Below are 12,433 nucleotides of genomic sequence, written 5' to 3' on the forward strand. Positions count from 1 at the left end.
CACCACCTTCTCTCACCTCTGCTAGCTAGAAATGAATGCATTTAACTCGGTTTGAATTGAAATGCGTGGGCGAATCAAGACTAGTAATATAATAATGCTACTGCTGCGGAAAATACATCTGGAGATGATGTTGCTGCTGATGCTGCTGCTTTGGCACTGAAAGGAAAGACCTCATAATAGACGACGTTTCAGGTAGTGGTCCGTCTTCACATCATCTCTCTGCTGTGACGGAGGGCTCATTGCCCGAAACGTCGCCTCTATTATCAATTAATTAATTGCCGATGCTGCGTTGGCAGTGGTGAAGAGAGAGCACGAAATATAAATACAATGCTCAACGCAGTCGCAAATAACAGCGGGACCTTTCTAGAAATGTATTACTCTTCATAATCTTTTACGTGCTATATACTCTTAGTTCTTTCGGTAAAGTCACGTAGGTTAAAAATGAATTTTAAAAAAATATTATTTTATTTTTTATTCATTCTAATTTCATTTTTAACCTACGTGACTTTACCGAAAGAACTAAGAGTATGAATCCTTGCAGTCACGAAAGCTTCAAATCTAGAATTTTACGTGCTATGTAGAAGGGATATTGCCCGAAACGTTGTCTATTGTTTTTTTTAAGGCCACACAGTGTTAGCGACGAATGAATGTATTCGGAAAATATGCAATTACGTTATTTGTGCTAATGCAGCATCTCACACGTTATGCTGATGCTGCTGACAATGATGCTGATGCTGCTGATGATGCTGATGATGAAGTTGATGATGATAATGATGTTGATGATGATGCTGCTGATGATGTTGATAAAGTTGCTGATGATGATGTTGATGATGATGCTGCTGATAATAAAAATGATTATGCTGCTGCAGATGCTGATAATGATGTTGATGATGCTGATAATGATGTTGATGATGTTGATAATGATGTTGATGCTGATAATGATGATGCTGCTGATTATGTTGATGCTGATAATGATGATGCTGCTGATGATGTTGATGAAGTTGCTGATGATGCTGCTGATGGTGTTGGTAATGATGATGCTGCTGATGATGTTGATAATGATGATGTTGCTGATGATGTTGATAATGATGTTGCTGCTCACATATCTCTGTTGTGATGTTGCTCACGCGACTAGCGGTGAGGGAACTGACGGAGACCGGGGAGTTTAAACCTCAGCGCAGATGATGATGACGATGACGACGATGATGATGACGACGGTGGTGACGATGATGACGATGATGATGACGATGATGATGACGATGATGACGTTGATGATAATGACGATGACAATGATGACGACGATGATAACGATGATGACGACGATGATGACGATGATGACGATGATGATGACGATGATGACGATGATGATGATGATGACGATGATGACGACGACGATGATGATGATGACGATGATGACGACGACGATGATGATGATGATGATGACGATGACGATGACGATGATGACGATGATGATGACGATGATGATGATGACGATGACGATGACGATGACGATGACGACGATGATGATGACGATGATGACGAAGATGATGACGATGATGATGACGACGATGATGACGATGATGATGACGATGGCGATGATGACGATGATGATGATGATGACGATGATCATGACGATCATGACGACGATGATGACGATGATGATGGTAACGGTGATGACGATGATGACGACGGTGATGACGATGATGACGAACATGATGACGATGATGATGACGATGATAATGACGATGATGACGATGATGATGACGATGATGACGATGATGATTACGACGATGATGATGACGACGATGACGATGATGACGATTATGATGACGATGATGATGATGATGATGACGATTATGAGTATTGTCTCCCAGATTTCACTGGAATTAGTAACTCTGTAATTGCTGCTCGAATCTCGGAGCTGGGTCCACTATTGTTGTTCGTAATTAATTTAACTAGTGATTGTTTATATTATCTATGTATGAATGTGTGTGTGTCATACGTATGCGTTGCAGTACGTACTGTGTGGTAGGTGTGCGTGCGCTATACGTTTGTAACGGTCAATTTTTCGTGTGATATTGTATATGGTGTATATTATGGATTATTGTACATAGCTATGATAGGGTTATGAGCTTGTAGAGTATATATAATGTATAGGTGTGTATTTGTGTTTGTTATATGTGTGTACATGTATTAATGCCATTACGAATACAACGGTATCGCAGTGTACATGGTATTAGTTGGTTGAGTGGAGTATTACTTCGTTTAATACTGTGTAATATTACGTGCAGTATATTCCTTTAGCTCACTACGTGTTCATGGATATGCTGCGTATAATATGTATGTGTGCGCTTTCGTTAGTACGCATAATACCGTATGTATTTACGGACACAATGCATGTTTGGTATACAATTGTGAGCGATAAAATTATTAATTAATTGGTGTAAATGTGTTAGATTTGTGCGTATTGTACGATACATTTATAAATGCGCATGCCGTTATAGTAATGTCGGTGTGTGAGTATAGATTGAATTTAGCATGCAGTTACGCATACAACAGTATATGTTCTTTGATGTAAAATTATTTACTAAATAATTGTAGAGGTATTGTATGTTTGTGCTTGGAATATATTAGCCATTTATAAAATTGCGTTATTCTAACGATGATGCGTGAACGTGGACATGTATGTTGTGTGCAGTAGATATTCACTGATGTAATGGTTTATGTTTGCTGTATTATTTTCTATAATTGACTAATATCTACGTATTACGTATGTGTGTGTGTGTAGTACGTAATGTGTAAATATTACAAATGCATCACGATAGTATGCTTAGTATAGTATTGTATAGACTTACTTAAGTGTTTTATAGTATCAATGTATTCATACTTAAACTTGCAATATATAACATTATGTACAAATAATGCATGTGTATCTGCTTGCAGTGGGTAATGTATGTGTCGATTGTGCATGTTGTGTTAAGTATACATTTACCTACTATTTTCACGTTAACTATAGCACTTTATACGATCAAATATTACACACCACACGTGTACATGTGTTTGCTGTATTTGTTACACGTCTGTCTGTGTGTGTATACATGAACGAATTCAGCCATATGCTACGTTTAGTCGACACAGTTTATATATAGGGCATACGTATGTGTGCGTACGTACGCGTGCAAATATTCAGCACGCGTATACATGCACGTACCCATGCGTGCATCTACGTTAACAATGTATCGTACGTATGCGCTCAGTATGTATATGTGCGTATGTACGCGACGCACACGAAACGCGTACGTGCGTGCATGCATGTGCCATGGTTACTTACGCAGTGTGTGTTGCAGCGTACGCCAACGTCCCTGTATACACACTACCCACGGACGAATACAAATCAATGCGGAGCTCGGCACACGCGCGGAGTATAACTGCGGCGGCTGATGCGACAGCGTGGACCTCGTGCCAACGGGCTGACCCAAGTCCCCGTCTAACGGTGCCTCCGTCGTGGTGAGAATCCGTGGGTTGAGAATCTTCCGCGGCCCGAGGCGGATCAACTCCTCGCTGCAACCCGCATCGAGTGCGAGTCGCAATGCGGATCGCCAGCGTCGTGCGCCACCGCGTAGCCAGCAGGAGATGGGAGATATTAAATAAATAAATATCACACTCTGGGGGGTGGAGGGTGGGGGGAAGACGCAGGATAATAATAATAAAGATAGCCAATGGTTTAGCTGGGTAACGCGTAAAACGGACACGCGGACACACACACGCGCGCGCAGACACACACACACACATGCACACACACACATGCACACACAAAGACAAAGATTCCCCCGCATGGCCTTAACAGACTTTCGGGGGCAAGTGCTGTTAGCGAGCGCCTATGAAGGCCGGCACCGCACACGAGGAGATGGGTGGCCAGTACCACGCCCGACCGCCTTTGTCTCCCCAGTGGCGATGGCTTTTTTTGTTACACCAGCACCAGCCGCTCGTTTGAAGCCGAGTCGACCTAGGGGAGGCTCAGGACCGGTTCAGATAATCGTCACTGGGTGATGTTGGCCGTGAGCGAGAATCGAATTCGGGTCGCCGGATTCGTAGCGCAGCGGGGATAGCTGCTACACTACCGAAATAAAAGACAAAGATCCCCCGTATAGCCTTGACAGACTGCAGGGGCAAGTGCTGTTAGCGAGCACCTATGAAGGCCGGAACGGTACACGAGGGGGTGGGTGGCCAGCACCACGCCCGACCGCCTTTGTCTCCCCAGTGGCGATGTTTTTACGCATGGCACCAGGTACTTATTTGAGGCTGAGTCGACCGAAGGGAGGCCCAGGACCGGTTCAGATAAACGTCACCGGTGTTGGCCGTAAGCGGGAATCTAACCCGGGTAGCCGGGTTTCTAGCGCAGCGCGCTAACCGCTACACCACCCTAACCGCTACACCACCGCTCCCCACACACACAACACACACGCTCACACACTTGCACGCACATGGCGCAAAGTCGTAAATCGCCATAAACAACGGAAAATTTACTGCTTTGGCGCATTCCAGGCTCCGTGAACGAGACGGGAATCTACAACGACCTCTGTGCAGTGTGCGGGACAAACAGACCGGCAAGCCACACTTCCCAGTGTTGCAGGACCCTCCTGGCAACGAACCCACGAGACTCAGCGAGGCTGTCCAACCATGGGAAAATAAAAAAAACGCGATTCTAACTTACGGCTTCTCCACATATCTATATTTCCTCTATTAATTTTATTTCTAACATATAGATTTGTATTATTGTGATGTCTTCGCTGGCTTCATTTGTTGATGGTAATTGTGCTTGTGCACCACTGCAAACGCAGCAGCAGCAGCATCACCAACCGATTTGTCTAACGGTCGTTTAATAATCGTAACATAAAACGTAGGACGCGTAGCATCTCGATTTAAAGCTTTCGTGACTGCAGGGATTCACATTACTGGTTCTTTCGGTAAAGTCACGTAGAAGGGAAATAATAAAACGTCGTGAGAATTTAACGTTTTATTTTTATTATTTTATTATTTCCCTTCTACGTGACTTTACCGAAAGAACCAAGAATACAGATAGGATCGTCAGCGTCATTATCAGCCTGGGTCTATCCAATGACGCGGCGTTGGGGACTGATTTAGATTTAACTTAGGTTAGCCGTGGTATATTCAAAAAGACGACATCATCCAGTCGTGCATGTATAGATTATAGCTCACTAGAGTAATGGAGGGTGGGGGGAGTGGGGTCTCCATCCAGCAGTCGATAGACCATGATAAAATGAGGCCTGAATCCGTGAGAAGTGGATAGAGAATGGAGAATGGCCGCGGCGGTGGTGGTGATGGAGTAGAGTCCAGGTGGTCGAGTGAATAGCGCAAATGCGCTAACCACTGCGCCACCCATCCCCTACTATATCCGATCAGTGGCACATTGCATTGCGTCGTCAGATAATCGTTTTAAATTCGTTAACCAAGGTGGTGGTGGTGGTGGTGGTAATGATGACGACCATAGCGATAATGGTGATGATTGTGGTGGTGATTACAATCACGCTGATGGCGATAACGATACACAATGATGGTAATTATGGTAATAATCACGTTGCTAATAACGGCGATAAGAGATCGTGGTAGTAATTGATGGCGATTGTGGCATTGATGGAGGTGATCGTGGTCGTAATGATGGTGACATTATTGCAATGATGACAATGATGGTGGCGTAGTGGTTGTTTTCACCCAAGCCTCGGGCGTCTTTGTGTGTATAGTTTGTACATTCTCTCCCTATGTTCTGTGTGGAATTTCTCCGGGTTCTCCAGTTCTCCCCCCCCACCCCCATAGCTTACAGCACACACACACACACCTGGTATTGGTATCACACACAGAAACACAGCAATAGCAGCAACATCGCACCCCTACTGCGAAATAAAAGCATTGGCAGCACCCATCTTCTTGGTTCTTTCGGTAAAGTCACGTAGAAGGGAAATAATGAAATAATAAAAATAAAACATAATAAAATGATTCTCACGACGTTTCGGCCACAACGCAAGCAGCCGTCCTCGGGTGAAGAACAGGTCTGTCGGAAAGACAGCGCCTGAATGAGTCTTTCCGACAGACCTGTTCTTCACCCGAGGACGGCTGCTTGCGTTGTGGCCGAAACGTCGTGAGAATTATTTATTGTTTTATTTTTATTATTTTATTATTTCCCTTCTACGTGACTTTACCGAAAGAACCAAGAAGATGAATTCCTGCAGTCACGAAAGCTTTAAATCGAAATTGGCAGGACCCTCCTGAAAGCGGCGTCTTGTGCGTGTCTGTGTGTTTAACTGCATCTGCCAGTCATCTCAGTCAGTCATCTCAGTCAGTCATCTCAGTCAGTCAACGCATGGCACCTGCGGGGTCTATCACCGTGAGCTCTCCTGCCAACAGCTAGCACCGCGGTGACGTCACCGCCAATTAGCGGCGAATGTTGGCTGCTGTTGCTCTAAACGTTTCGTCAAATGTTGTTGTTCTATACACTTGAGAAAATGTAAAACCACACCTCGAATTTGACCGCACGTCGCAATCACTGCAACGACAACAACAAAAAAAGGCAGGACCCTCCTGAAAGCAGTGTCTTGAGACTCATCGATGCTTTTTTTGTTTATTTGGCCGGGCTAAACTGACGGAAAACAAAGACGAGTAAATAACGGCAATGAGTTTTATTCTTTTCTTTCACAGCGGTGGTGGTTGGGGAGCGGCGTCTGTACGAAACCCCGCGGAGTTGGCAAGGGAATTGCAGATTTGAAGCTTTCGTGACTGCAAGGATTCATATTCTTAGGTTTTTTCGGTAAAGTCAAGTAGATGCAAATTTAAATTAATAAAAGTAAAAAAAAGGAAATATTTTATTTTTAAAATTTAAATTAATAAAAGTAAACTAAAAATAAAATATTGTATTTTTATTTTACTTTAAATTTTAAATTAATAAAAGTAAAATAAAATATTGTATTTTTATTTTACTTTATAAAATAAAATAAAAATACATATGTATTTTTATTTTACTTTATAAAATAAAAATAAAATATTTTGTTTTTATTTAACTTTTATTAATTTTAATTTTTTATCTACGTGACTTTACCGAAAAAAACCTAAGAATATGAATAAGGGAATTGGAATTCTGGTGCCACTAGTAGAACTGTCTCGGAATGATCAAAGCGCTCCGTGCCTTGCAGCGTTCAGCGGTCGTTCTCTAAGCCGGTCAGAGCGACTCGTAGTAATGGAGCCCTACTCGTATGCACGTGGGTAAGGTAAATAGGTGACTATTCATACGCATACTCTTTGGTTCTTTCGGTAAAGTCACGAAACGTCGTGATAAATTATTATTTTCTACCCACGTGGCTTTACCGAAAGAGCCAACGAGTATGGATTCCTGCAGTCACGAAAGCTTCAAATCAAGATATTAATATGCATATTTAAACAAAAAACTGGTCATCGGAAAATGTTTTCACGTAATGTGATGTGATTATCATCAGCCCCCTGCAAGTGTAACGGGCACTTTTAAGCGTCGATTGAAAACTAATTTCTCTACAACTGCTGTGTGTGTTTCATGTTGTTGTCCTTACCCCCGGCGCACCTTTGATCAGCCAGATTGGCTACGTACGGTGCGAAAGAAGTTCGACGTACATACATTGCTGCTGCTGCCGTATACGAAATAGTAGAATAGTCCATTGTTACACACTGACCGACCCCCAATGTTAGACAATGTGACCGTTATCTGCTATCTGCCAGATGTAATCGGTGCTATTGTCGCATTGTGTCGAGAACACAAGTATTCTTTCGGGGCATAGATGGTTTAAAGATGAGTGTGTCTTGATTTAAAGCTTTCGTGACTGCAGGGATTAATCTTCTTGGTTCTTTCGGTAAAGTCACGTAGAAGGCTGCTTGCGTTGTGGCCGAAACGTCGTTAGAATAATTTTATTATGTTTTATTTTTATTATTTTATTACTTCCCTTCTACATAATATGTTTTATTTTTATTATTTTATTACTTCCCTTCTACGTGACTTTAACCGAAAGAACCAAGAAGATGAATCCCTGCAGTCACGAAAGCTTTAAATCGATATTTTATTAGCCACTGCTCCTGCACTTAACCGCTTGTGCGCTGTGAGAGTCAAAAACCCACGAACGCGACGTCTCGCTGACGATCCCTGCAACCGGCTTCGTCGGTTGCCGATGTGTCGAGACATTCCCGTGCGCGTTCAAGCGACTTCCATTCGAGTGTCATCCCGCTTGTCCCGGGTTCACGTTGTGCAGTTACCACGGAGACAGCTACGGGGTGTGGGGGGGTGAGAGCGAAATGGGGAGGCATTTTTACGACGGCACGAGGCTCTAAATCTCGACCGAGGGTGGTGTCTGTGTGCGTGCGTGTTATTGTGTCTCTACGTGTGTGTCTGTGTGTGTGTGTGTCTGTGTGTGTGTGTGTCTGTGTCCGTGCGTGCGCGTTATTGTGTCTCTACGCGTGTGTGTGTCTGTGTGTGTGTCTGTGTCTGTGTGTGTTATTGTGTCTCTACGTGTCTGTGTGTGTGTCTGTGAGTGTGTCTGTGTGTGTGTTATTGTGTATCTACGTGTGTGTGTGTGTCTGTGTGTCTGTGTCTGTGCGTGTTATTGTGTCTCTACGTGTGTCTGTGTGTGTCTGTGTGTGTGTCCGTGCGTGCGCGTTAATGTGTCTCTACGTGTGTGTGTGTCTGTGAGTGTGTCTGTGTCTGTGCGTGTTATTGTGTCTCTACGTGTGTGTGTGTCTGTGTGCGTGTGGGGGAGCGGTGGTGTAGCGGTTAGCGCGCTGCGGTGCGAACCCGGCGACCCGAGTTCGATTTCCCGCTCACGGCCAACATCAGTGACGATTATCGGAACCGGTCCCGGGCCTCCCCTAGGTCGGCTCAGCCTCAAATGAGTACCTGGTGCGGTGTGTAAACATCGCCACTGGGGAGACAAAGGCGGCTGGGCGTGGTGCTGGCCACCCACCCCCTCGTGTGTCGTTTTGATTTGCATAGGTGATCGCTATAAACAGCACTTGCCCCAACAGTCTGTTAAGGCTACAGGGGGGATCTTTGTCTTGTGTGCATGTGCATGTGCGTTATTGTGTCTCTACGTGTGCGTGTGTCAGACTCCTGCAATATAAATAAATATTCTGATTCTGTGTGTCTGTGTGTCTGTGTCTCTATGTGTCTCTGTGTGTGTGTCTGTCTCCATGTGTCTGTGTCTCTATGTCTGTCTCCATGTGTCTCTGTCTCTATGTGTCTGTGTCTCCATCTGTTTGCGCCGGTGTGTCTCTCATTCGTTGTTCGCCAACACCACTCGCCTCAGCAGTACGGGGGATTCTTTGTCTCTCACCTCTGACATCTGAGCCCGGTCATTCGTCCCTCCCCTTCCTCCTCCCTCCTCCCTCCCTCCCTCATCCCCTTCCTGCCCGGCTCTCCTCCTCCTCCTCTTCCCGCTGCTCATCTTGAGCCCTCCTCATCCTCTTTGTCCGTCTCCGGGGGGGGGGGGGGCGGAACTTCCATCCCCCCATCGCTTTCTCCCCGGCCAGACTCGGAGCAGCAGCAGCAGCAGTCCCGGGCAAATGCCCGGTGGGCCTCATTGGGGAAGCACCACAAAGATTCTTCCCTCAACGGCCCATGTGTGGGTTTATTTTTTGGACCAGCACAAAATGGGCCAATGAGATCGCATTGGCCCACCATCGTCACATCGCAAATCTGGCCAACACCGTTTGCCATCGCACAACCCATGAAATAAAAATATACAAAAATAAGTAATTGCCCATAGCCCGAATTTGAGTAGCTGCGTTTCTAAATGCCCGCGTTTTGTTGTCCCAGAGTCCGTCACTGATCCCGGTAATCTACTCCCGTCTGCCACTCCCTCTGATCTTTCGTTGTCTCTTCTGTCGTTCCTTGGTCTTTGTCCACACACAGCAAGCAGGATACCCGAACCAGGGGCCTCCCTACGGCAGTGGGGCCCCTGGAGGACACATCACAACCGACGGCCGTTAAACTAAACCGGTAGTGTAACAACTGACAGTGACGTTGAAGGGGAGCACCCCCCCCCGCCCCCCCTCCCCCCAAAGCGCGGGACCCAGGGCGGTCTCCTTGATTTCCCGTACCCGAGTGACGGGCTCTGCAATTAACTCTTCTCCACTGCCCGTGGTCTGACACGGGTTTTTATAGAATAGGAGTTGTCAAATTGGTGTTGTAATCCTGTAACAGGATATATACCACGTTGTAATCCTGTTGGCTGCGTTGACATTCAAACTGTGGCTATCTGGCCATCCTCAGGATCGCGCGAAAACAAACCAAACGACTCAAGGGGCTCCACTTGGACACACAAGTATAGAATTATACTTTCTTTTAAAAATATAATAGAATAAAAACGACAAATTCCATTTGAATACACAATTGCATAATTGTACAATGGGTATGTTTTGAGTATCATGTAAAACGGTTACATTTGGCTACGTTAGCAACAAAGATAATTACCCCCAAACTAAGGTATTTATCATAAACTATAGTTAAACTAGAGAGGAGACAACGCAATGAAAATCCCATGACCTCCAAACTCTACCTGCCTTTAACCACCTTGAAATGTCATCCATCCAGAACAGAGACCGTAACAAAGTATAACGGCGCAATGCCCCGATCCACAAACGTGGGAACACGTGGGAACACACGCGCGCGCACGTGGCAACACACGCGCGCGCACGTGGGAACACACGTACAAAGACACGCGCACGCTGAGACCTCAGTCTTGATGTGCGAGTCGGCTCTGATTGACGCGGTCAGCGTGATTTTCTTCGCGCGTCACGTGGAACGAGTTTGACAATCATCGGGCGCGTGCGGCGTGGAACGAGTTAATTTGCGTTCGAATGGGGTAGGAGGAGCACTTTGGTAGACGCGGAACGACGGGGCGTGGTGATGGGTCGTAAGGAATGGAGTTTGAGACACCCTGATCTTCTGTATTCGCTGCAATGTCTCTATGCGTATGTCGATTCAATTTATTTTATGTTGATGTATGGTAAATTGTGGGGAGACAAAGGCGGCTGGGCGTGGTGCTGGACACCCACCCATCTCGTGTGCCGTGCCGGCCTTCATCAGTGGTCGCTTACAGCACTTGCCCCAACAGCCTGTTAAGGCTATACGGGGGATTTTTGTCTTTGCTAATTATTTTCTATCATTGCCACGGCACACCCATTGCGAAGCACTGCCCTATAGATGGAGCCCCTATTTAGTGCAATGTGTTATTGGCATTCCTCGCTGTTCAGACGCCTTGGAAGGCGGTGTGATTACCCACCCTTTACCCCACCCCAACAGAACCGGTCAATCGACTCACGGTGGTGTAACCTATTGTACGGTGATCCAGACGTATTGTAATTCTCTATAGCTTAATAAAACACATTCGAAGTAAGGTTTATTTACAACAGAAATGAATACGCAAAGGGAAAAAAAAACTGTTAGGGGTCAATTAATTGGGGCGGGGTGGGGGGTGACAATAAATCTGGACCATCCTCTACACTGTTGCGGTGGACGGATGCGTGGCGGAGTGTAAGATACACTCAGCGTTTGTTTTAAGTGCCTAGCCGGGAGATCGGATCGAACCCGCAACCTTCTGGATTTTCCCAGTCCAGTGGTGTTAACCCCACGGCAACCCAAACTATACATATGTAAAACGTCTACAGAGGCATTCCAATTGTGTAACCTTGAAGCGTCCGGTCTTTCTCGAGCTCTCGATCATTGAATTCGAGGACACTTCAAATTGGACAAGCACCAGATGTTACAGAAAATCGCGAACTTGTTTATTTAAAAAAAATCTAATATACAGCTTACCTAAATTACTTTGTCCATAAAGCAGTGAATAATTGATTAGATTATACAGGGTCGCGGTGGGGTGACCTGGATAATATCTGATAACCCACATATAAATCTTCATTGTCGAGGAAGTAGGCTGTTGTTGAGAGGCGGATGACGAATATGGGAAGATGAAAGTAAATGATTAAGTAGGGGAGATGTTTCAATCATGCGTGGGCTGTCAAGTGTTTCCATGAAGCGAGCACGATGGAGGGCAATCTTTAACATCTGCATATGTCGTGAGTCTTTGAGTTTGGTGCCAGTGACACCACACGCACCTTCAACACGCCATAGCATCGCGCGTTCGTTCAGACGATTTGATTGATTGTCAGAAACAATGCAAGTCTTGAACAATCCCAACACGTGCTGTAAAATACTGGTAGGAACCTCTGATTACACCAGCCCACAGGGGATTATTGTGTCCGTCCGTCCGTCGTGCAGGGAGGGGCTGGGTGGCGAGGGAGGGGCTGGGTGGAGAGGGGAGGGTGGGGAGAGTGCGGCTGGGGAGGGGCTTGGTGGGGTGGGGCTGGGTGGGGAGGGGCTGGGTGGGGACGATGGGTAGGGTGG

At 45.6% G+C, this 12,433-nt stretch overlaps 1 protein-coding gene across 2 annotated transcripts in view; it reads right to left on the minus strand.

The window, feature by feature from the left end:
- Positions 1-12,433, minus strand: part of LOC133349703 (homeobox protein Hox-B3a-like) — a 355,311-nt gene that overhangs the window by 235,953 nt on the left and 106,925 nt on the right. The window contains exon 1 of one of the 2 annotated variants that reach the window (XM_061563378.1): positions 3,332-3,531. The exons of the other annotated variant lie outside the window; for it this stretch is intronic. The gene's annotated coding sequence lies outside the window, so the exon portion shown is untranslated. Of the gene's footprint in view, positions 1-3,331; positions 3,532-12,433 lie in introns of those variants that run through there. 2 annotated transcript variants of the gene reach the window in all.

Source organism: Lethenteron reissneri, chromosome 31, assembly GCF_015708825.2.
Source record: "Lethenteron reissneri isolate LAM-NWPU_2019-01 chromosome 31, ASM1570882v1, whole genome shotgun sequence".
NCBI lineage: Eukaryota > Metazoa > Chordata > Hyperoartia > Petromyzontiformes > Petromyzontidae > Lethenteron > Lethenteron reissneri.